Below are 27,797 nucleotides of genomic sequence, written 5' to 3'. Positions count from 1 at the left end.
TCATTTTCTTCTTGTTTATCAGTTGTTGGAGATTCTTTGTGAAGTACCTTACCAGACCTCAAATTGATATTTTGCAAGGGTAATGTGGGATATGAGGTTCCCTCATCTACATTGTAGGCTGGTCTCTCTACTCTGTTATTTGGATTTGGTACAGGTTGAGCAAGGATTTGAGTAGGTCTGAGATGTTGTGAGTTAGATGGAAGTTGTAACTGTGGTGGATTTATTGGTGGAGGAGCAGGCAATGCTTGTTAAGGGGGTTGAGGTTGATGTGGGTAAACAACTTTCTGCTGAGGATATTGCTGATATGATTTAGGATATGGCGAGTATGGCTGATGATATTATTGATATGGCTGCGAATATGGTTGGTATGGTTGAGGATATGAGTGATATTGTTGAGAGTATTGCTGAGATGGTCTCCATTGTTGTTGCGGGTAATTTTGGTGCTACCATGGCATGGGTACATTCCACGAATTCTTAGCATACATTTGATCATGTACAGGAAATTGCAAATTCTGGTTTGGGAACATACCTTGAGGTGCTAGTTTTGTCTGCCATGGTTTCTTTGCGCCCATGTAATACAAATTTTCCATATCTGTGTTTGCTGCCACATTACAATTCCGCAAAACCTTGACTTTAGAGCAATTAAATATATCACGATTTTCGGTACAAAAGGCACAAACTTGAATGTTTTATAATGGGCAGTCTTTTAAGGCATGTTTCTTCCGGCATTTTGGGCAAAAGATAGCCATCATTTGATCTTCCTCTTCTTGTCTCTTCTTAGATTTTAGAGTGTCAATTTGGGTTCCTAAGGTACTTAATAGATCTGTTTTGAATTCCTCTAAAAGGTTCCCTATTTCAGCCCTTGTGACACTTGCTGAAGCAGATTTTGTGGCTTTGGATGATATGGTTCTTTTTCCAATTTTGGCTTTGCTCCTAGAATACGTTTCACATAACTCAACAATTTCTTCAAAAGGTAAAGTTGAAATATCACCTTTTCCCACCAAATTAAGATCATCTAAGTATTCCTCTCAAATTCCTTTCAAAATTATTGTTCGAATCAGATCAAGAGGCATGGTTCTGTGTTTTGATTTTTGTAAATTGTAAACAAACTGCTCTAAGTACTCCTCTAAATTTTCATCCTCTTGTTGGTTCATCCTAAAGATATCATCTTTGGAATCTTTCGATCTACAATAAGGTTGGTATTTGTTTAGGAATATTCTTCTCATGCCATCGCAATCAGTTATTGCATGTTCACCAAGCCCCATGAACCATCTTAATGCTGACGCTTTTAATGTTGCTGGGAAGAGTCTAAGCCTATGGGCATCATCTGTGTAACCATATGTTCGACATACAATGTCAAACTCAAACAAGAATGAATCTGGGTCTTCTGAAGCCATGCCATAAAAGTTTGGTAGCATAGATGGGGTTATGTTTTTCATTTTTATTTCGTCATCCTCTTCTGGTTCTTGGATAGGAAATTTAAAGGTTGACTCTTCCTCTTGACCTTGATTTGGTGGTCTTCTTTCTGATCCATGTCCTTCTTCAGCCATTTTGATAGGTTCCTTTGTTGATTTAATTTCTTGTTCAGTGTCACTTGTTTCAAAGAGAAGTTCAAGGAAAGATTATTGAGTTACTGTGCTACTTTCTCCTTTTATAGAGGATTCAGGGAAATGTTTCTTTTGTGATTTGTATGCTAATAGGATTTGCCTCTCGATGAGTGTGAGTCTTTTCCCTGATTTCTGTTTATCCTCTAATTTTTGTATGGTGACTTCCTCAGCTGATGTTGTGTGTTCAACATTTCCTAAAGGGTCTGCTCCTGATGGTAGGTTAGTTTTTGGATGGGGTGTTTTTATGAATCTACCTTTATATCTCTAGATCTAGGCATAAGTAAACATGACTTCTAAATCTATGTTTTTGCTTGTTTTTGTTTAATTAATTAATTAATTAATTTATTTTTGAAACCCTCTAACTACACCTCCCCGACAACGACACCAAAATGTAGTGGCCAATCTAGGGTGCTAGATTAGACTAGATTTATTATCAACTAGGGTCAGTAAACTTCGAGGCATGCGTCTACAATCTATAGACATAAAGGATTCCTAACTAAGTGTTTATTGTGATAGGTTACAATACTTCTTTACAGAAGGTTAAGATATGTTTCCTCTCACCTTAACACTCAGATCACCTAACTTATCTAACTGTCCTAAGGATATAACGTATTACTAGACTGAGATTTTAATCCCCTTACAAGGATGCTATGCACAAAAATTCTATCTAGTTAACACTTGAGCATTCATGAAAAATCAAAAGCACACTAAAATTTAAATGCATGAAAAACAGAGTCTATGGAGATGCTTCAAAATATAACGATGGATCAAATCTCTTAAAATATATGGTTCAATGATCTTAACGATGAAATCTTCAAGCTATCACCATAAATACCATTTGTGAGAATTTCTAATCAAATCGACAAAATCATAAGCGTGGAAATAACATTAAACACTATGCGTTCTATTCAAATTCAAAAACTGCTAAGGAAATGAAATTAACAGTATACCAATCCACGTAGGACCCGTCCACATTTCAATGGTACATTGAAGTAAACTCAAGCAACGAGAGGATTAACGCATAAACACTGCTGAAGTAAAACCGTGACTATATTCAAATGCTGTAGATTGCAATCACATACAAAAGTTTTGTTCTCAAACGATGCACAAAGATAATAATCGTAACTGTCCCGTTAAAAAAATAATATGAAGTCTTTATCTGCCTGTCCCTATCTGAATCGAATGTACATTCATTAAGCAGTTGTTTCCGCTTTTACAAAGGAATGATTTTTGGTCATTTCTAATCTAAACCGATTTCCAAAAAGAAAACAAAACGAAACCGGTTTGGAAACCATGGCTTTTACTGCCTTTGTAACCAAAACGCTGAGGTTTGACCAGCGTGGACCGCATAACCAGGAGCTTTTGATTTGCTGTAGAATCAATTTTTCACCATGCTTGTACATTCCAGTTTTCGTTCCTATCCATTGCTTTGGCTTGCCTGTCATGCCACGTGTCAGATGATAAACCATTTACAGGATGTTATGACTTCTTGTAATCTTTATATTGAAAATTCCTAATTTCTAACATAAAAACTCATAAATTAAATTTAATGCAAACTACCAACTATAATGCTATTAATTAATCAATTTCAAGGAATATAAGGGGTCTATGGAGGAAAAAGGTAGACAAATGATGGTGTTTTTAGAAGAAAAAGATGGGAATGGAATGGTACCAACAACCCCTGATGATTAGAGCAGAACCAGTAGAACCCATGGCTCTCATCTTTGCCCACCAACACTTTGTAGCTAATCCTCAAGGTTTCCCAAACTATGTTCATAAGCAGGCCCAGGCTATTGCACATTTCGATGATATGGAGATATTGTTTGGAGATGACTGCATTCATGCCTGCATGAGAAGGTGGAACACATTGCCACACAGCCTACGGATCAGGGAGTATCACTCCCCAAACAGGATGATGGAAGCCATGGGGAGAGTGCCACTGTATAAGCACTTTATGCAAAGTTTTAAGGCCAATTGGATTGGTCTCAAATTCAGTCCTCCATTGCTGCTAGGATTGTTGGAAGGAGTAAAAGAGGAGGAAGAACAGAAACAGTGGGAAGAGGTGGATAGAAAGGTAGGATTCCATGATAAAGAGGAAGATATCACATTAGAAGCATGGGATGTCAGGGAATCTGTCAGAGTAATCAAGGATGAAGAGTTAGACTAGTTGCTCAGAGGATGAACAACCCATTTAGTAGGGGGGTGATGATGAGCCCCAGAAATGGGTAATTATACGGGCTCATTTTGCCTCTTAATTCGACTTAATCCACCATTCTCATTAGTTTATTGTATGTTTTTTAATATATTTATGCTAATAGAGTGAATTGGGTTAGTCATTTTGCCATGTAGTCTAATGTGTGCTTTATGTAGATTTTTTGGTCAATTTTGGACAAAGTCAAAGGATTTATAAGCAAATGGTAGCCAATACTCGAGGAAAATAGGGAAGAGGATTCGTAGGGGGTGTCTCCTTCATTTATGACCCCTTTCCTTGAATCCTCCATCAACAACTTGGAGCACAAAGGTCCACATTGATGCATCCAAGGGGCAGCCGAGCAAGTAAAGAAGGACTGTTGTTTATCTCCAATTCTGGAAAGCCGAGCTCCTTGATTTTAGGAGGACTGTTGGAGGAATCCATTTGTACAAATAAGGTGGCTTAGAGCCTCAGTAGGTTATCCAATCATTAGTAGAATTTTCGCACTTTTGTGCAACATTTCTTTAGCTCATTTTCGAGTTCCTTTTTGAGAACAGTTTATGTAATGTGACTGCTATTTTTGATAATGAAGATGAAACAATTTTTGAGCCAGCACTGATCTCTTTCAGAGGGCTGAAGCTCTTGGGTTAGGGCCCAACCCAAGCTACCTAGCACCTCTTGCTTTGTACTTATATTTTTTTACTTCAGTTCATGAGTTAATTTCTATTACATAGATTCATTTTGTTTTGTTTAGATTAGGTTTTTTGATGGTTTGCTTAATTGTTTTCATTTTGCTTTGTTTAGATTAGGTTTCTTTTGATGGTTTGCTTAATTGTTTTTGTTTCAGTTGCTCAAGTAGGTTATTTCAGTGACAAAATAAGATTCAAAAAGGCCAACAACAGGCCCTGATCTCCTTTCTCCCTTTTTGAGACTATTATTTGAGATCAAGGCACTACTGCTGCCACCAAAAACACAATTTTGCTCTTCCATGCAACTTCTAGTGTGATGACTTGGTTCAAAAACATTGACATATTGATTTAGATTCAGTTTCCTAGATCATTTCGTATTCTTTTACAATAGATCTCTTTACATGCTTTTTTGTTCCAAGGTTATTGTTCAACATTTTTTGTTGTAGGTCAGAAATTAGGTCAAGCTAGAGAAATCTACGTTTTCATAGTATAGTTAGCTCTTTCTTTGATCGGTTTTCATAAGTAGATGTGCGGATCTATTGCAGGACACCTCAGCTCACCATACATCCATAAAACAGCTAGCACCAGCTCACTTTCACATATTCCCCAAGTCATTCACAACATTTCGCCAATCTGCACTAATTTCTGCGTTTTTCTCCATAAGTCGCCCTCTTGCCATTTGAACAAATCCAACCATAATGTTCTTTCTTGATCTTCCTTGAAAAGCTCTAGACACCTCAACACCTTTATCTAGCCTTCAGTTACTCTTCGCCATCATTTTTCTACCTTCAAAACTCCAAAAATAGCTCTCGGCCTCCTGTAGATCCCCTGCAGCCTCATGTAGAACTATTTGTAAGTGGTTTTCCGAAATCCGATTGCAATGGAAGACTTCAGAAGGGTACTAGGGGCTTCTTAGGACTTCTCCAAACCTTCCTCCACCTCTGAAAAAGCCAACTCCATCTTCCTTCACCACCAAACCTCTGCACAGTCACAACTAGATAAATCACAAGCATAATAATCTCACACAAAAACACTCAAAAGCACAAAAAGATGTTTTCTTCTCATTTCTTTTCAGAAGTAGCTTGAATAAATGCAATTTACCTTTTCAATAGTCAATGGCACTCATTTCTTCAGTATTCATCTCTTTTCCTGCAAAAGTAGGGTTAGTGGGTAAATTAGGGTTTTCTAGGGTTTTCTCTTACATTCCAGTCTTCTTTCTCTTTCTGCAAATAGAATAGCCTCTGTAGAGTTAGCTTTCTTTCATCACAGTTAAAAGCTTCTTCTGAGAATTCATAGAATTTGGCTTAAGCTCCTAGTGATCTTGCGTCAGCTGACCAAGTGACAGCCTACAGTAAGAGCTAGTACTTGTGCATACAACACCGTCGCTTCCAAGTTTGTTACGAACTACCGGGTTGATAAAAGTAAAGTAGGAAGCCCCAGGAGTTGCAACATTATTGCTGCAATACTGGTGCTCACCAGTAAACCATGGTCCAACATCGGTATTATGAGAGAGATTTTCTTAATATTAAAACCAATGATGATCAGCCATGTTTAACAAGCATGGTCACATTGTGACAAAGATTGTCTCATTGTCCAGCATCACATTTCATCAAACATTGTCAACTATGGTCAACCATGGTCCAATGTTGCATTATGACAAAGATTGTCTCAATATGAAAATCAACCATGGTCAAACATGTTCCATCATGGTCAACGATGCTTAACCATTGTCCAAAGTCACATTGTGACAAAGATTGTCTCAATATGAAAATCAACCACAATCCAATGTGAGATTGTCACAAAGGTTGTCTAAATATGAACATCAATCATGGTCAACCATCATCAACCATGGTCTACCATGGTAAATCATGATCAACCATGGTCAACCATGGCCCAATGTCGCTTTAAGACAAATATTGTCTTAATATGAAAATCCACCATGGTCAAGCATGGTCATCCATGGTTGATAAGAAAGGTGATCCATGGTCAACCATTGTCCTACGTCACATTGTAACAAAGTTTATCTCAATATGAAAATCAACCATTGTCAACCATGGTCAATCATGGTTAATCAGGATCTAACTTTGCATTGTGACAATTATTTTCAACCATCATCAACCATTGTTAAGCATTTTCAACCACGATCTAGTGCCGCATTGTCACAAAGATTTTCTCAATATGAGAACCAACCATGGTCACATTGTTTCAAATATTATTTAATGGTCCAACATCACATGGTGGCAACAATGGTCCAACATCGTATTGTGACAAATATTGGCTCGATATGAAAATCAACCATGGTCAACCCTTGTCAATCATTGTCAAACATTGTCAACCATGGTCAACCATGGTCCAATGTCTCATTGTCGCAAAGATTGTCTCAATATGAAAATCAACCATGGTCAACTGTGGTCAACCATGTTTGTTTGAGGGTTTATAATATTTCTCTTAGGGTATATATACCTTTGTTTTATAATATTAATTCCTTAGGTTTAATATTATTCCCTTATGATTTTCGTATTAACCCCTTAAGTTTATTAGTGCCCTCGTTTTATAATATCAATCCCTTGGTTTTATTAATCCAAGGGTTCATATTCCTAGGGTATAATATTATTGATAATGTTTATAATATTATTCGTAGGGTTTAATATAAATCCCTTGGGTTTATAATCCATTGGGTTTGTAATATAAATTCCTTGGCCTTATTAATCCCTTGGGTTTTTAGTATTAATCCCATGGGATTATTAATCCCTTAGGTTTATAATAATCCCAATATGGGTTTGTGATGAGTGCCAGTATTACAGTAAGAATGTTGCAACTCTTGGGCTACTAGCTTTACTTTATCAACCTGGGGTTCATACAAACTTGGAGGTAATAGTGCTGCATACACAAGTAAAAGTGATGGTCCTGCCTTTTGTCACGGTTCAGCTGGCGAGAGACCATTGGGGGTTTCAAGCTAGAATTCTATGGAGTCAAAAGAAGCTTGGTTTCTTGATGGAAGAAAGGGAAATCTACTCTAAGGGAGGGTTACTCTACTGCAATAATGAAAAACACTGAAATTCAATGCTAAATCACACCTTTTCCTAATTAACTGCCAAGAAACTATGCTTTGAAATAATGTTAAATTAACATGAACCAAATGCTACTATCTAAGAATGGAAGTCAAAAGCATCAAACATCACTAATGTGCAAGTAAAGGGACCAAAATAAATTTGCTTTTGTCTTTTTGTCTTTTCATGCAAAATCAAGTATGCAAACTAATTTCTTTTGGTGATGTGGCAGGTGAATTAGGGATGTTGGAGGATTACTGGAAGGATTAGGAGGTATTTGGATGGTGTGGGAGACCCTTGGGAGACCTTTGGTGACTTCCTATAGGTTTTCCCTCAATTCGGCCTTAAAATAGTCCATTTCGGGAAATCCTATAGGATCTACTAGAAACCTACAGGATTCCCTGTAAACCTACAGGATACAGTCGAGAGAAAAATGGTAGGTGTTGGAAATGATGGAAAGCTTAGGGAAGATGGTAGATGGCTGGAATGAAGTGAGAAAAGTTCTAGGATCACTCAGAAGTCAATAGCAAGGATAGAAGATGGTTGGATTCACTCAATGTGGTTGGAATAATTTCTATGTAAAATGATGAAAACTAGTGAAGGCAATGGTGAAAACAAAGAATGACTATAGTGGATGAAGTGGAAGGTGTTTGCTGGCTATGAAGTCTTTGTCTACTCCTGAAGCACCTGCTCTGCATAAAACGTGTATAATTCCCAAAAATCTATGTAAACATGAAGCATTCTCATAAGATATAAAAGCAGAATTAATGAACTAACTGCCTACATTATGCATGAGGAGAGTTGCTGAAAGGAATGAAACCATGGATGGGATCTATTGCAAGAATGAAGATAGCGAAGATGGCAATGGAATCCTACTTTGCAAAAGTGATCAAATTCTAACTTAAATACAGTAAACTCTAAAGCTCATACAAGAAATAGAAATCTGTGTTTTTGGCGCTGCATAAGGGTCCCTTCCTCAAATCATGTTCCCAAAGGGAGGAAATGAGGCCAAGAAACCTACTGACAGCCTTGTGGTACTCCTTTTATCCCTGCTAACTTGCTACTGAAGTAAGGCACAAATGGAAGAAAAGTAGTAAATAACCAATCCAATCTACACTACTTGCAATGAAAACACATATAAAGGCAAATTAACAATGAAGCTATGAGCCTTGGCTACTAGGGCTGGACCCTAAACCAAGAGATTCAGCCCTCTAAGTTAACTCAGTGCTGGCTAAAAACAAAACTCATTCTTATTACCAAAACAAAAAATTACATCAACAAAGCTTCCACAAGTATGGAGCTCGAAAATAGCTTAGTGTTTTACAAAACAATATCAAATCCTAATGAGGCTCTAGGCATCTCTACTTTTACAATTGAAGTCCCCAATGACTTCCTTAAAATTAGGGAGGCTCGGCTCCCAAACTCGAGATAAACTGGCTCTTTGTCTCTCACTTTCTCGGCTGCCTTCTAATCCTCATGGCTTGGTTGCTTGCACTCTGAGGTGGTGTGATGGATGGAGGAATATTCGAATGGGGGAGAAGTAAATGGGGAGAATCTACCTCCTATAATACCTCTCCCTTGTCCCATTTGAGTTTTAACCTTATTATTTGCCAAAAGTCCTTGATTTTCTCCTTCAATCCTGCATTCAATGCATATTAGTCCACTAGGCATAATATCCAACTCTAACTCATCCCATAAACAAAATATAATCAAAAGCATGTAATAAGTTCTGAGAAAAGTTGGTTTGACTAAGCTAGGAGGTGAATTAAGGCCCATATAATTACCCAATGATGAGGCTCATCATCACCACCCTACTGAAAGTGTTGCTCATCCTCTGAGCAACTCAATCAATATCCATATCCTTCATAGCTCTAGTGGCCTCCTTGACATCCCATGCATCTACTATGTTTTCCTCTTCTTGTTCATAAAATCTTGCTTTCTTTTCTACTTCCTCCCACTGCCTCTTTTCTTCTTCTTGCTTCCTTCCTTCTAGCATTCCTAAGAGTAGTGGTGGACTGAGTTTTAGGCCAATCCAATTGACTTTCAGCCTTTGCATATATTGCTTGTACATGGGTGTCCTATTTAGTGCTTCTCTCAATCTTTGAGGAGAGTGGTACTCTCTTATCTTTAAGTTGTATGGCAATGTGTTCTATCTCCTCATGCAAGCATGTATGCTATCATCCCCTAACAACTTTAACATGTCCTCAAGATGTGAAATTTATTCCTCTTGGGCAGCAAGATACTTGGGTGCATGCTGAGGATCATTTGCAATCAAATTATGGGTACTGATGAGGGCCATGGGATCTTACTATTCAGCTATGGTCATAATAGGTTCAGTTTGTTCTCTTGCCAATATCTCCTTCATCTCTGTAGCCCTTAATTCCTCATGGTTCATCCATTATGCCAAAGCCATCAACTGTAAATCTCCTAGCTTGGCATTAGAGTCCCATACATTCATGTATGTTAAAGGCCATTTTATGCAAATAAAACTCAGACATCTTGGCCCTATCTTCTTGTGTTCTCTGACCACAAAGATCAATGAATTTCTTATAGTCCTGAAATGGCATGGTGCCTCTTTGTGCTAGGGTCTTGATTCGGAACTGCAGCCACTATTCCTTAAGGTATAGGGCATAGGATTTAGCTGACATCCTACACTGGATTGCTTCCAAAGAGAGACTGTCCATACATGCCAATTGATTCTCTCTTTCTTGCAGTTGTCCTCTCAACCATGCCTTTTATGTTTCTAGTTGATTTTTCATTATTGCTTCCGTATCTCTCAAGCTACTTAGCTCTCTGCTCATCCCCTTGAGCTTCTCCATGTGCCCAATGTCTTCCACCCCCTTGGACTTGGCAATTTACATCCATTGATGAGTTCTGGCTCTCTTCTTCTCAAGATCGAAGAAGAGTGGAATACCAAATTTTTGAGGAATGACCATGCCTCCTTCAATAAACCTACAGTAGGAGTCAAGGTTAGGTTGGGAGCTAGGTTATTTTGACTCTGGGTCGTCTTCTTTAGTTTCTTGTTGTTGGCCTACCTCCTTTTCAAATTTTTGTGTCTCCTCTAGATTCAGTAGAGTATCATGTAGGACTACTTCTGCTTCATGTAGACCCTGTTGTGTATCCTGTAGGATTTCTTTTCCGTTTGAGGAGGTGGATCTAGTCATAGGCCTTCTCACATAGACGATAGGAGACTTAGGAGAAGGCATTTTCTCCCGTTGTTTAGGTGAGTCCTAAATCACAGTGGGAATTTTTGTTGGTGTTTGGGGTTTCCCCTAACTTATTCTTGTGCTTTTCCTTGTCCTCAAATATAAGGGGTTCCACCTCTGTCTTTTTCCTTTTTGTTTGATTGGGATGCTAAGAGTATTGAGGGCAGCTGTTGCCTCTCTCTTAGTGGGTTCTGAAGACAACCTAGGTGACTCCTCCTTGTCTTCTTCTCCCTCTTTCCCATTTCTTTCTTCACCTATGTCTTTCCTTTCTTCTTCCTCTTGTAGATCCTCATCTTCTTTATCAATTTCCTCCTTAACATCCTCCTTTGTCTCTTCATCATCCTCCTTCTCTTTTTACTCTTCATCTTCATCTTCCTCATTTTATTCTATTTCATCTTCTTCTTCATCCATATCATCTTCATCTCCTTCTGCATATTCTTCTTCCTTCCCTACTTCTTCTTCCTCTACTTTAATCTCTTCCTCATCCTTTCCACTGACAGTAGGACTAACGTTATATGTGAGAGATTTGATGTCCTCCTCTCCCTGCATGTCTCTGAAAACTGACCATCGTATGGGAATTTTGAGGTTTTGGAGGGCATCTTCTATAAGGATTTTAATTAACCCATGTTGAGCTAACTGTTGGGAATTTCCCTCTTTCACCTTGATGCTTGTGTTTATTAGTGATTGTAGCAGGAAGTATGGTATGTTGAGCCTATGGTGAGGGGGTGTTTCTGCTCCAAATATCAACTCTTCAAGAAGCCTAAAATGATAGCCATAGACCACACAATACCTACCCTCACATGATATGTATTTGATAATTTGGTAGCTCACCTCATTCCAAGTATATGGCAGACCTTCTCTCCTTACTCCATTTTTGTCCTCAATGGGTTCCTCACCTTCTAAAAAGAATTTCCTTTTGGCAATCTAGCTATCTCCTTTGCCTTCCTTCCTCCATGGTACTCCTAGGGGAAGTGTGGTAACTTTTCTGATGAATTCAGGGGTGAGATGTATGGAGAGGCCTCTTACCACAATAGTTGCATGGACTCTGGTAAGTGGAATGATGAAGAGATAGGAATCTCGGGCCACCTCATCATCATACCCCCTTAATTTTTCGAAATACCCCATCCAATTATGCCTTGTGAATATTTCTAACACCTGAGGGTGTTATTGGATTCTCACAGTGTTAATGGGATCCCTTCTATTAAACCCTCCTGTCATCTTGGTTGGTGACATTTGAAGAGATGAGATGGTTGATATGATTTCCAAATGCAGAAGTAAAAAATTGAAATGACTGTGTGGACAATTCTCTTGCACAGTTACCAAATTCACTCAGACTAGAGGATTTTTTTTGTTCAATTTACTTGGAAAGAGGGATGTAATTATAGAGCCTACCTCTTCATAGTGTTTTTTGTGGCCAACCCACGTGTTTTCCCCTCTGAAACTCGTCTTGGCCTATCATATAGACTATCTTTGTGTATCCTGTAGGAATCCTGTGTGCAATCCTGTAGGATTTCCTGTGAAATCCTATAAGATTTCCTGTGCAATCTTGTAGGAATTCCTGTGCAGAAAAACAATGGTTTTTTCCTTGTTGTAGGTTTCCTAGGTATGAGAGTGACTTGTGAGAGCGAGCCTCGAGGAAATGAATGCATCAATGCATGGGGACGACGATTATTTCCTCTCATGGTCATTTGGCGTGAGGTGGTGTGCTGGCAGCCGAGGTACAGTTTCCATTTTTGGACCATTGGTCCCCACTACCACCTCATCACTCCCAACTTCTTCGTAATAAGCTCCCACTTCATGCTTCCGTGGCCTTAACTTATTTTTTCATTCTCCTTTCTGTTTTTGAGTTGACTGCTGCCACATGTGAGAGGAAAAATTATTTTGTCTTTGTTGACTGATTGAAGGTGGCCAAGTTAATTGGCCACCTTTCGCTTATAAACCAACTTACTCGTAACCTTTAAATCTTTTAAATACATTATGAACATGAGAGAGTGAGTGGGATACTTACCTGTGGTGCTAATACCTTGCTGTAGTTGTTGAAGACCGGAGGTGCTTGCTGTGTGTATTGGCTGCATGCTATTCCTCTTCCTTTTATTTTTTTTCTGTTCTCTGATGATTCTTTTGATGTGCAGTTATCTGGTGTTGAAGATGATGGTGATGCTGCTACTTTGGAGCTCCTTATCCTCTTGGATGATCGTGCTTGAAGCTTGTTGTTCACATGATTTTTATTTTATGGGATAGGTTGTTACAGGATTTCCTACAGGATGTCTTGTAGCTGTTTCTCCCTCAGAACTCTTAATCATATACTTTCCTGGGATTTTGAGGATGGTGACATGAATGGAGAGGGAGAATAGGAGTGTGGAGAATGAGGAATACTCATGTGATGCTCTGTATTTCTCTCTGTTTCCTTCTTTTATCAAAGACTGTGACAGAAAAGTTTTTGAAACTGATTTTTTTTCTTTTTCCTTTTTAGGGTGAATGCAGGGGTGATGAAAGTGGACATAGGTATGGTCATGGAATGATGATGTAGGGGTGCTATTTTATTGACATAGAAGCTCTTTTTTTCCCTTAGGGTCGCTTCCCATAGGATTTCTGGGTCACTGTGATTCCTATAGGATCATCCTGTAGGTTTACAGGGGATCCTATAGGTTTATATGGGATCCTGTAGAAAACACAGTCCCCTTGTAAACTAAAGGAAAGGAGTGGAAAAAATGAAAGAAATGGTAGAGTGATGAATGAAAATGAGTGGAAAAATAAAAATGTGAGTGAAATAGGTCCCTTTGTGATCCTCCTTTTCTCTTTGATCGTCCTTCTTGCTGACCTATAAAATAGAAATTTTCATGATTTTTCTCTTTTCCTTTTTTTTTTTTTGAAAACAACTAGGCTGCCTTTGAGAGGTTTTCATCCTAGTTGTTTTCCTTGGGTGCCTCAAGAGAGGTTTTCACCCAGGGATCTTTTTATTCTCATTTTTTCTTTTTTCCTTTTTATTGGCACCATTGGGTCGGCCCAAGATTTTTTCAACCCGATAGTGGGACTCAGGCGCCTCATGGAGGTTTTCACCTGAGTCCTTATTCTTTTTTTTTTTTCTCTCAGTGATTTGATGAGGTAGGAGTTGAAACTTGCTCCATTACCATCATTGTTTTATTGATACCATCAATGAACTCTTTCTTTGACAATGGTCTCTTATAATTTCTCAACCGGTGTCCATCAACAAGTAAGCGAATGGCCTCTTCATCTATGGTTCTGATCTGTATTGAACCATTATCATGGCATCTTTCTACAACATAAGGTCCTATTCATCTTGTCCTTAACTTTCCCTTGAAGTCTTTATACCTAGAATCATATAACAAAGCCTAATCACCTTCTTGAAATTGTTATTCCTTGATGTTCTTATCAATCTAGATCTTCCTCTGAAGTTGAATTACCTCTGTATGTAGGAGGGCCTGCATTCTAAACTCATTTAAACCATTCAACTGGAGAAATCTCTCTTTTTGTGGACAGATGAGATCTATATGTAGTTGGGCTGCCATCCTTAACGTGCTACACTCAAATTCAATGGAAAACAGGGCCTTTTTCCCATAGACCAGCTCATAAGGTGTGAATCCAGTGGTGGTCTTCCAGGTAGTATTATAGGCCTAGGTGGCATCAACTAGTCTATATGCCCAATCCTTCTTGCTTCTGCTTACCACTTTGGTCAAGATGCCCTCCAACGCTCTATTGGTCACCTCCGCTTGTCGATTAGCTTAGGGATGATAGGGAGTGGAGGTTTTATGCTTGATCTTGTGCTGGCTGAGCAAATCTTCATGTTGGAGGTAAACTGGCTACCTTGCTCTCTGACCAGCTCTCTAGGGTACCCAAATTTGTAAAATACATTCTCCCTTAGGAACTCAGCTACCTTCTCTTTTGCTGCTTCCTTAATTGACTTGGTTCTAGCCCACTTAGTCAGATAGTCAGTGCAGACAATGATGTATTATTTTTGTTTGGAAGGGGGTTCAATAAGTCCAATGATTTCCATGCCCCACTTGTCAAATGGCTCGAAATTCACTTGAGGCTATAGAGGCATTTCATCTCTTGGAGTAAGCCTTACCATCCTTTTGCACTGATCACACTGACTAGTATATCTTTTCACATCCTGATGAAGAGTGGGTCGATAATAGCCTGCTTGTAACACTTTGAATGTTGTCCTCTTTGATGCAAAGTGACCTCCACAAGGCCCATAATGACAGGTCAGAAGGATGTCAAAGAATTCCTCCTCACTGACACACCTTCTCAAGATTTGGTCTGGGCCAAATGTGAAGAGATTTCCCCCAATCTAAGTGAAGGGTGCACTCTTCCTTACAATATTTCTTTTCTCTTTGGAGAACAAGTTCGATGGGAACCTTGTAGATACCAAATATTTTGCTATAACATCAAACCATGGAGAGAGAATTGAAATAGAAAATAAGTGCTCATTCGTTAACTGGTCATCAACCATTCCCTCTTCACCTGGAGGCAAATTTAATTTGGACAAAAAGTCTGCAGCAACATTTTCCTTACTAGGCTTATCAACAATAGTTAGATCAAACTATTGTAATAAAAGTAACCATCTTATAATCTGAGCATTCATATCTGGTTTATTCATTAAATATTTGATTTTAGCATGGTTAGTATGCACAAACGTTTGATACGGTGTAATATAATGCCTAAATTTGTTTAATAAATACACAACAACCAGGAGTTCCTTTTCGGTCACTGTGTAATTTTGTTAAGCCTTTGACAGATTCTTACTGACAAAGTAGATAACATAAGGCAATTTTTCATCTATCTGACCTAGGGCTACTCCTATGGCTTTGTGTGAGGCATCAACATGAATACGAAAAGGAAGGGTCCAATCTGGACCTCGGAGAATCAGCACAGTTGTTAACTTGTTCTTTAGGGTGTCTAAGGTCTCTTGACAACTTTTTGACCATATAAACTCAGGGTCCTAGGCCAACAAACCTAATAAAGGAGAGGCCAGCTTGCTGAAGTCCTTTATGAACCTTCAGTAGTATCTAGCTAACCTTAGGAAAATTCTGACATATCTCTGCTTTTGAGGAGGTGGGACCCTTTGGATGATAGTTATTTTGTTTGGGTCCACCTGCAGTCCTTGCTGAGATATTGAATGACCTAGCACGATGCCTGCAGTCATCAAGAATTCACATTTTTTTGGGACTGAGAGACAGGTTCATTTCAATGCATTTGTGCAGTACTTTGCCTAGGTTGGATAGAGCCTCTTTAAAATCATGGCCATAAGGTGTAAAATCATCCATATAAATTTCTAACACATCACAGACTAACTTAGAAAAAATACTTAGGACTTCTTTATGTAAAGTGGTAGGAGCATTGCATAGGCCAAAAGGAAGGACCCTATAGGCAAAAGTACCCCAAGGACAGGTGAAGGTGGTTTTATCCTGGTCTTCTGGGCTGATTTGGATTTGGTTATACCCATTGAATCCATCTAGGAAAAAGAAAAACTTTTTCCCTCCCAGGCCATCTAACACTTGGTCAATGAAAGCTAGAGGAAAATGGTCCTTCTTTGTGGCTTTTTTCAACTCCCTGTAATTGACATAAATCCTCCACTTACCATTTTACTTTGGAACTAACATGAAAGCAGAGACCCACTCACTGTTGGAGATAGGGTAAATGAATCTTACATCTGGCTGTTTTTGCAATTCTTCTTTGACTATATCTTTAAGAGCTAGATTCATCCTCCTTTGGGGTTGTCAAACTTGCTTCTAACCTTCTTTAATGTATATGTGGTGAGTACACACTTAGGGGTGCACTCCCTTCATTTCTTTGTAACTCCAAGTGAAGGCATCTAGATGTTCCTTTTGCATGTTGCATAGCTTCTCTTCATGGAGAGAAGAAAGAGATGGATTGATTTTCAAGGTTCTCTCAGGGCCGAATTCTATGGTTTTGACATGGAGGGGGCTTGAATCGGCCATGCATAGGTCAATTGGATGATTGTTCTGGGTTTCCTTTACTACATCTTCTAAGGGCAATGCACTGGGAGTTAGACTTTGGAGTAGGTGTTCAACCAAATCATCTTCATCCTACTATCCTCCTCCCATGGTTGTTTCTAAAGTATAAAGTTGGGTGGAATAAACTTCATCTTCTTCCTCCTCATCCAACCATAAAGGTAAATCAAGCTCTAGAGATGGTTGAGCAGGAGGGTATGGGACTAACTGCTTGGACATATGCCCATTCTTGATGTTCATGTTCCCATCTTTGCAGCTGATGTAAGCATCAGTAGTGGCCAACTAGGGTCTCCCAAGGATGAGAGAGTAACCAATAAGCTTAACCTTAGGCTCGGGAACTAGGAAATCTGCAAGGTACTCCCAAGAGTTAATGGAGACCATAAAATCCTCCACAATCCCCTCAGGAGTCACGGTGGAGCGATCTGCAAGTTGGAGAACTGTTGTGGTCTTCCTCAATGAACCTTTGAGGTTGATCTTGAGCATGTTGTGCTTGTTCATCACATTAATGGTAGCCCCAAGATCGATCAAGTGTGTGGGACAATGCTGCCATTAATGTGCACATCTACTACAGGGCTTCCAGGGTCCAAATGCTTTGGATAGATTACCTGCCCCCGCATTAAGTCGGACAAGTGTCCAATGACATTAATGGTAGGGGAATCTCTTCTTCACCTCCCTGGACGCTTGAAGCACTTCTCCTTAATCAACTTATTGTAAATATGAGCATCTTTTATTGCTTGGAGAAGTGGAATCTTTACACAGATTTTTCAATTCTCCTAGAAGTTCAGTCTCTTCTGGGGTAGGCTGGAGTGGTTGGGTTAATCTCTTAGGAGATGGTGGATTTAATTTAAGAATACTTTCCTCTCTCTCTTTATCAACCTCCCTAGGTGGAGGTGGAGGTTGGTTATCTGGGAGAACTCTCCTAGATCTCAGGGTAATCTTCTAGATTTCCACATCATAAGCTGGATATGATGTCTCTCCACTGTATACTTGTTGAGCCTGTCTGTTGTTCAGGTTCGGATTTGGCTCAGCAGGAATATGGGGTTGCTTGGGTGGAGTAGAGTGTAACAACTGTGATTGGGCAAGTGGTGGAAGAAATAAAGTTGGAGCATTATTGTGCTGGGGCCTCCATCCCTGGAGCGGTGCATTCCACTGAGGTTGTGTCGGAGCATATGGTTGAAATGACTAGCTAGCTGGCTGGGAGTGATACTAAGATGCAAAGGACCAAGGAGGAGGTGTGGACCAAGAAGGATGAGCATGGGGTCCCCAAGAAGGTATGGATGTGGTCTGGTTGGGGTTGTAATATGCATCAGATGACCCTTGCATGCCCTGCTGGTATGGTATAAGCCCATGAGGTCTCCTTTTGTTTATGTAGCAGAGCTGCTCAGTGACCCCTTCAACTCCTTGATATACAACTTTGAGTCCAGGCAAATAAGGACACTTGTATGTGGAGTGGTTTTCTTCACAGACTGAGCAAATTTCAATAGAATTCAATGGACATTCATTCCTAGGGTGCCTCCTAGTGCATCTAGGATAGAAAATGGCCAAGGCTCTCTCTGCTTCCTCCTTCTTTCTCTTATTGTGCATAGTGTCCATTTGTAAGGAAAGGGTTTGCAACATCTCATTCTTGAAATCTTCCAACATGTTTCCAATTTCACCCTGGATGGATGAGTTGGAAGAGGATGCACTCACGATAGGTTGACTACCCCTACCCTTTTTCCTAGCTATCGTAGAATGGTTTCTAAAGATAGTCTTGATATCCTCATAGGGTAATTGGTAGATATCTCCTCCTGCTAATACGTGTAGGGTATCCAGAAGATCTTCCCTTACTCCCCTAAGGAGGACCAACTTTAGTGACTTAGGGTCAAGTGTGCATCTGGCCCTTTTGTAACTAAGATGGAATATTTCTTCATAGTCCTCTAGGGATTCATCATTGCCTATGGTCATCCTAAAAATTTCCTCTTTAGTATCCTTTGACCTACAGTAGTCTCGATACTTGTTGTTAAAGGCTTGTTGCATCTGAGCCCAAGTTGTGATGCTATCCCCAGGTAAACCCATGAATGAGTGCAATGTTGCACCCTTGAGGGTAGATGGAAATAGTTTTAACTTCTGCTCATCATCTATATAGTCATAGGTTCGGAATATAACAACAAACTCAAATACAAAAGTGTCGGGGTCTTCTGTGGTCAAGCCATGGAAATGTGGTAGGGTAGAGGGGCTTATATTTTTCATCTTTGTGCCCCCATTGGTTTCCCTGATAGGGAAGGCACCCTCATCTCTCTCTCTATTCCCTCTGTCATTTCTGATTTTAGATGTTGGTTCAGTAGGAATGGGTTATTCTTCTTATTCTTCCCCTGTAGGTTCTTCAAATATGTCAGGTTGCTCACCTAAGGGTTCCTCCAGTTCCCAACTATCGAAGAAGAGGGGAGCTTGCCTATTTGATGCAGTGGGGATATTTGGAAAAAATTTCCCTAAGTTATTCCTATTCCTATGAGGCATGAAAGGAAATGTTTTTAGGTTGGTTTTTTGTTTTTTTCAAACTTGGAAATTACTTTACAGAATTGAAATTGCTGATTAAATGAAAATTATTGACTGAATGAAAAAACTAGTTGCTGAATTGAAATATTGCTTGCAAAATGGAAAGGAAAGCATAAAATGTAGAATGAAAAAAGAAGCAACTAAATTACATTTGCAGAAATAAACTAATGGCGGAACATTAGAGACAAGAAATAGAAGAAAGAAGCAGTATTCGCATATTACTCAGAAACCTCCCTGGCAACGACGCCACAAAGTGATGAGCACCAGTATTATAGCAAGAATGTTGCAACTCCTGGGCTACCAGTTGTACTTTATCAACCCGAGGTTCGTACAAACATGGAGGTGACAGTGTTGTATACATAAGTAAAAGTGATGGTTCTGCCTTTTGTCATGGTTCAGCTGGCGACAGACCACTGGGGATTTCAGGCCAGACTTCTATGGAGTCAGAAGAAGCTTGGTTTCTTGATGGAAGAAAGGGAAATCTACTCTAAGGGAGAGTTACTCCAATAATGAAAAAGACAGAAATTGAATGCTAAATCACACCATTTCCTAATTAACTTCCAAGAAACTATTCTTTGCAATAATGTTAAATTAACATGAACCAATTACTACTATCTAAGCATGGAAGTAAAAAGCATAAAAAATCACTAATGTGCAAGTAAAGGGACTGAAATAAATATGTTTTTGTCTCTTTTTTTTTTCATGCAAAATCAAGTATGCAAACTAACTTCTTTTGGTGATGTGGTAGGTGAATTAAGGATGTTGGAGGATGCATGGAAGGGTTAGGAGGTGGTTGGATGGTGTGGGAGACCCTTGGTAGACCTTATCTAACTTCCTAGAGGTTTTTCCTCAGGTCAACCTCAAAACAGGCCATCTTAGGAAAACCTACAGGATTCCCTGTAAGCCTACATGATACAGCCGAGAGAAAAATGGGAGGTGTTGGAAGTGATGGAAGGCTTAGGGAAGGTGGTATATGGGTTGAATGAAGTGATAAAAGGCCTAGGATCACTCAAAATTCAAAAACAAGGATGGAAGATGGTTGGATTTGCTTAATATGCTTGGAAGAATTTCTATGTAAAATGATGAAAACTAGTGAAGGCAATGGTGAAAACTAGGAATGACTATAGTGGATGAAGTGGAAGGTGGTTGCTGGCTATGAAGTCTTTGTCTACTCCTGAAGCACCTGCTCCGCATAAAACATGTATAATTCCCAAAATGCTATGTAAACAAGAATCATTCTCATAAGCTAGAAAAGCAGAATTAATGAACTAACTGCCTACATTATGCATGAGGAGAGTTCCTTAAAGGAATGAAACCATGGATGATATCTACTACAAGAATGAAGATAGCAGAGATGGCAATGGAATCATACTTTGCAAAACTGATCAAATGCTAACTTAAATACAGTAAACTCTAAAGATCATATAAGAAATAGAAATCTGTGTTTTTTGGGCTGCATAAGGGTCCCTTCCTCAAATCATGATCTTAAAGGGAGGAAATGAGGCCAAGACAGGTCTACTGCCATCCTTGTAGTACTCCTTTTATCCCTACTAACCTGCTACTGAATTAAGGCACAAATGGAAGAAAACTAATAAACAACCAATCCAATCTACACTACTTGCAATGAAAACACATCTAAAGGAAAATTAACAATGAAGTTATCAGACTAATCTAAACATGCAGATACAAGAAAGAGAAGCCTTGGCTGCTAGGGTTGGGCCCTAACCCAAGAAATTTAGCCCTCTAAGTTAACTTAGTGCTGGCTCAAAACAATACTCATTCATATTACCAAAACATAAAATTACATCATCAAAACTTCCACAAGTATGGAGCTCGAAAATAGCTTAGAGTTTTACAACAAAAAATTGAATCCTAACGAGGCTTTAGGCCTCTCTACTTATACAGCTGAAGTCCCCAACGAATTCAATAAAATTAGGTAAGCTTTGCTCCCAAACTCGAGATAATCTAGCTCTTTGTCTCTCACTTGCTCGGCTACCTTCTAATCCTCATGGCTTGGCTCCAAGCTAGTGAGATGAGTGGAGGAATATTCGAATGGGGGAGAAGTAAATGAGGAGGATTTACCTCCTATAATCCCTCTCCCTTGTCCCATTCGAGTTTTAATCTTATTATTTGCCAAAATTCCTTGATTTTCTCCTTCAATCCTACATTCAATGCATATTAGTCCACTAGGCATAATATCCAACTCTAACTCATCTCATAAACAAAATATAACCAAAAGCATGTAATAAGTTGTGAGAAAAGTTGGTTTGACTAAGCTAGGAGGTGAATTAAGGCCCATGTAATTACCCAATGATGAGGCTTGTGACAAATATTTTCTCAATATGGAAAGTAATCATGGTCAAATATGGTCAACCATGGTTAACCATGGTAAATCATGGTCAACATTGGTAAAAAATGGTCCAATGTCATATTGTGAGAAAGAAATTTTCAATATGAAAATCAATCATGGTTAACCATGGTCACATTCTAACAAAGATTATCTAATGGTAAAACATCACATTTCAATAACCATTTTCAACTATGGTCAACCATGATCCAATGTTTCAGTGTGGAAAAGATTGTCTCAATATGAAAATCAACCATGGTTAATAATGGTCCACTATGGTCAACCATGGTCCAACATTGCATGATTGTCTCAATCTGAAAATCAATCATGGTCAGTCATGGTCAATCATGATCAAACATCACATTGCAACAAATATTTTCTCAATATGAACATTAACCATGGTCAACCATCATCACCATGGTTCACCATGGTCCAACATTGTATTATGACAAAGATTGTCTCAATATGAAAATTAACCATGGTTAACCATGGTCCAACGTTGCATTTTGACAAAAAATCTCTAAATATGAAAACCAATGATGGTCAGCCATGGTCCAACGTCACATTGTGAAAATGATTGTCTCAATATGAAAACCAATGATGGTCAACCATGGTGAACCATGGTTCGTGGTCACATTGTGACAAAGATTGTCTCAATATGAAAATAGACAATTGTTTGCCATGGTTAATCATGGTTAATCATGGTCAATAACCATGGTCACATTGTGATAAGTATTGTCTTAATATGAAAGTCATCCATGGTCAAACAGGATCCAATGCCACATTGTGATAAAAAATCGCTCAATATGTATATCAATCATCGTTAACCATGGTCCAATGTCACATTGTGACAAATATGGTCTCAATATGAAAATAAACCATGGTAAACCATGTCTTTTTAGACTTTAATACCTATCTTAGGGTTTATGTTCCCTGGGTTTACAATATTAATCGTTTGGGTTTAATATTATTCCCTTGGGTTTTTAATATTAATCCATTTGGTTTATTAGTGCCTTGGGTTTATAATATCAATCCATTAGGTTTACTACTCTAACGGTATAATATTATTGATAGGTTTTATAATATTAATCCTAGTGTTTAATCAAAATCCCTTGTGTTTATACTCCTTTGGTTTTATAATATAAATTCCTTGGCTTTATAATATTAATAATCACTTACTTTATAGTATTAATCCCAAGGATTTATAATAGTAATTTCTTGGGTTCTTAATATTAATCTCTTGGGTTTTCAATATTAATCCATTGGTTTTTATTAATCCCTTAGATTGATAATAATAATCCCTTAGGTTTATTAATCTAAGGGTTTATATTCGTATGGTTTTATATTAATGATAGGGTTCAATGTTATTCTTTTGGGTTTATAGTTCCTTGGGTTTTAAAAATTAATCCCTTGGTTTTGTAATATTAATCCCGAGGTTTATAATATTAATATCAGCGTTTAATGTTCATCCTAGTTTTTATAATATTTATCTTAGGGTTTATATCCCATAGGTTTAAAATATTTATCCCTTGGGTCTACGATAGAGATTTTCTCAAAATGGAAATCAATCATGGTTAACCATGGTCAACAGTGATCAATCATGGTCAAAATTGGTCAAACATGTTCGAGCATGGTAAATTATGATCTACCATTGTCCACTGCCACATTGTGAAAAATATTGCCTCAATATGAATATCAACCATGGTTTATAACATTAATCCTAAGAATTAATATAAATCCGTTGGGTTTATAATCATGGTCAACCATGCTCCAATGTGATATTGTGACATACATTTTCTCAATATGAAAATCAACCATGGTCAATCATGGTTAGCCATGGTTCAATGTCACATTGTAAAAACGTTTGTCTCAATATGAAAATCAACGATGGTCAAACATGTTTGTTTTAGTATTTATAATATTTATCTTAGGGTTTATATACCTTAGTCTTACAATATTAATCCCTTGGGTTTAATACTATTCCTTTGAGTTTTTAGTATTAAACCCTTGGGTTTATTAGTGTCTTGGGTTTATAATATCAATCCCTTGGGTTTATAATAATACTACCTTGCGTTTATTATTATTGTATTATTATTATTATAGTTATATATTTCTTAATATTAATATTAACATTAATATTGAATCCATATCCATTGACATTTGTTGGCATATATCAACCACATTTAATAATGTGGTTGTGCATGTGATTGATATATGCCTATCGATGTATATCAATAACATTTATTAATACTAAAAACCCAAGGGAATAATATTAAACCCCAAGAATATTTATGCTTGGGTTTGTAATATTAATAATCTCTTCGGTTTTTAATATTAATCGCAAGGGTTTTTAATATTAATTTGTTAGGGTTATCAATTTCTTAGGTTTATAATAATAATTCCTTGGGTTTATAATATTAATTCTTCTGTTTTATTATTATTCCCTTGGATTTTAAATATGTATTCCTCAGGTTTATTAATTCCTTGGTATATTGATCTTTTGAGTTTATAATATTAATCTCACTGGTTTCTTAATTCTTTAGGTTTATAATATTAACAATTCCTTGAATTTGTGATTCCTTAGCTTTATAATCTTAGATTTTTTTTAATTAATCTTCTATTTGACATATTAATATATTAATTTAGCAGATTAAGTTTATAATATAGCATATATTAAGTTGATGCCTTTAGCGTATAACAACCACATTTACTAATGTGGTTATGCTAGTTACCTAAACACCTCACCCACTTATCCTTAGACTAGGCTATTGGTATTCCCTTGGTTCAATTCTCTTGAACCTCTTGAGCAGTCCTTGGTCCTCTCTGGTGTCTACAACACCTTGCTTACATTTTGAGAACTCTTTTGGATCTTCTCCTAAGGACCTCCTAACCTTTTCACTCTTCAACCAGAACTGGGTTTTCCTTCTCTTTTTTATTATTTCTTTTTGTAGGGTTCCTTTTTTCCACAGTCCTTGACAACACTATTGGTTCGCTTTTCTTCCGAATTGTCATAGTTTCTCTTGCTATGAGATTATTCTCCTACAAGCTCCTCTTTCCTACTAAGAGCTACACATGCTCTTTTCCTTTTATCACAAATCCTCTTGATTGTGATGTTTCCATGTGCACGTATGAAATATATATGAAAATAAAAATACCATATTTACCTTCTTAACATCAGAGTCTTCTCCTCTGCTTGAATGTACTTTTCCCCAATTTTTCTTGGGTCCTATTCTAGATCCTTCTGCAAGAAATAATTTGTTGCTTTAATGCCTCTTGCTACAACCATATAACTCTCTTCCATATTATATTACCCTCTACTATGATATCCCCCATCTATTGTCCCTACTACAAACAATCCTTTCAAAAAATCTTTTTGTTGTCATCCCAACTTCCTCAAGTACTCGTTAGTGATGAAATCCCTGCAACAATTTTTTTTTAGATTATTCCAAAAGAGCATCAATGAGTCTATGATACCACTCTACGTAGGGGAGAAATGGATATCATCCCAATCTTTAGTTTCCACACAGAAAAAAACTTCTTAATCAAAAATGCCTTGAGATTCCTACAACCCACTTTTCTCTTCTAGTTTGCAGCATGAATTCCAACTTTGTTTCCAATTTAGTTTGAAAAATTTCTTCATAAAACATGACAGGAACCATCATATATATATATATATATATATATATATATATAGATATATATAGTCTGATTAGAGTAGGTCAGGGTTCAATCTTGACTTAAAGGTTAGAGGTCAAAATGTTTGTGTTGTGCACTGAATCCTCCACCTACCTACTTGTTTGAAGCCCGACTGATTGATTGGGGAGGTTAGGGTTGGGACTCATTTAGTCTCTTCCTTTGAAAACCTTCTACTTGTGTCGTATTGATTATCTTGATTGGGAATTGGTCGTGACTTAAGTTGTTTTGTCTTCTCCTTCTACCACTGATCCTTCGACAACCTTTCTTCATGTAACAAATATCCTCCTTTGACTATATAATTTTATCCATTATGTATAATCTTCCCATTGTGTCTCAAAATGACCCTTTGAAACTAGAATCCCTTTAATTCCATGTTAAACTAATTCTCCCCTAGATTGCGAACTCTAACTCTTAATACCTTATCTCTAATGCACATTATCGAGTTTATTATAACACATAAGGACTTAGGTTGACATCAAACTCTACAAATAAATCTATTGACAAAATATCAAGGCATTCATCCTTTTTAGGCAAACGCACTCCTTTTCAATTTCTCAAAACCAAAATGTACAACCCTCATTCCTCAAAATTCTTTTGAGTCTTGCAACTCAACCCCTACATATGGGCTCGTTTCCTTAATTTCTCTCACGTGAGTTCAACGTTTGGAATTTATATTCAGCATTAATTTAGTACCACATAGACGTGCCTACGGGTATCATTGCAATATTGAATACGTAGAAGATGATTTATTAACATCCAATCTCTATTTCTATTCAGAATAGATTATTTATAGAGAGTTTAAAGTGCTCATTGGCCAATATTTTCCTCAGATGCTCCTTCTCTTTCTTGAGTTAATCTCTCTCCCTCCCACAAGAGCCCACTTCCTAGGTTTCTATACAGAATGAAAAATAAGGAAAAATATCTGAACAAAAAATTGACATGGGACATCTTTCCCAGTGACCTAAAGCTAACTCACAACTCATCTAGACACTTATTCTCTTTTCACAAGCCCACCTGTGAAAAATACTAGCTCATCCTAAATATCCTAACAGCCTAATACTCCAAACTCTTTCTAGAAATAGAATTAGACACTTGGCCTTACTACACTCTTCCTAATTCCTAATTTATAGGAAAATAAAAACGAGGAAAATAAAATCCCTTTCATAATTTACATCACCCCTTTATCCTTAATTAAATCGGATCCTAGTGTTGATGCTCTTACATCAGCGTGTAATCAAATTTTTAATCTGGTACCGTAGTTAGTAGCTTTAGGTTTACTACTCACAAGAGGGCCTAGAAAGATGTGATGGATGAAATATTATAGATAGCCCTAAGCGCAATAAGTTCATAGCTAGTCCACAAATGTATTGAAGCCCATGTGAAGGAGATCCACCAGAATTTGATTCATCATTAAGCAACACGATTCATCCAAGAAATGTATTTGATGTGAGGACTACATCATAACTTACCAACAATTATTGCTCCATAGCTAGTATGTTGGTGGAAATTAACTCAATCGTCATGAAATATTGAATGTTAACTTGTTCATTACCGAGAAGTAGGAAAAGTATATCTTGCAAGAAACAACTATTAAGTCAAAGTGAGTTCAACAAGCTAAGACCCTAAGGGAGACCCAATAGCCATTGTTTGTTTAAATAACCTAGATTACATATTATTTCGGACCAACTAATATTATTCCTATAATTATGGGCCGCTTGGACTTTATACAATTTTTGCATATTCTTTGTACCATATCCAAGTTGACATGCCAAGAATGAGTGTATTTTCTTACCAAAGGCTACAAATTGAGAGATACTTTCTTTGTTCGATGAGGGAAATTTTGTACTAGTGCCTTTCACATAAAGGAGTGGTTGTAATAGTTGTCAACGATGGAAAATTAGGAGAAGACCATTGTAATAATTTGTATCGATGGTACCAAAATGTAAAGGTTGTACGTTTGAAGAATTTTTCGCATTGGTGATGGAGTTATTTATTTATATCTTTATCAACCATCTTTTTGTTATGGAAATTTTATCTAATCTTTTTTATTATTGATTAATGGGAACTAATTGATTTTACTAGATTGGTGAATGTTGGCATTATTTCTCATAGGAGTATTTGGACAAGTATGGATATTTGTGACCACAAAGACCATAACCCTTTTGTTCTATTACTGAAAGTAACGTGGGTTTGAAAAAATGCCCGAAAAATACTTTTGTTGAATCCTTGTGCATAGAGGGAGAGTTTCTTGTAGTCGAGGAAACCATATATTGATAAGCTAGTAATGGAGAACTCACCATCTATCTTCACATTGTACTTGGTAATCATTTTGAACATTGATCTTTTCCTTTTCAACATGGACTATGTCAATGTAAAAAAGTTCAATGGTCTTTATTTTTGTACCTGGAAGGTAGGTATTCAAATGAAATTAATGCATAAAAATGTGTCGATAATACTAAAGGAAAGCTAACCAAATCCTA

The sequence above is a fragment of the Pinus tabuliformis genome, chromosome 5_1 (genome assembly GCF_031772625.1).
Source record: "Pinus tabuliformis cultivar Carrire ecotype Pingquan chromosome 5_1, CPIR1, whole genome shotgun sequence".
In the NCBI taxonomy this organism is placed as follows: domain Eukaryota; kingdom Viridiplantae; phylum Streptophyta; class Pinopsida; order Pinales; family Pinaceae; genus Pinus; species Pinus tabuliformis.
Note: the sequence above shows the minus strand (reverse complement) of the source record.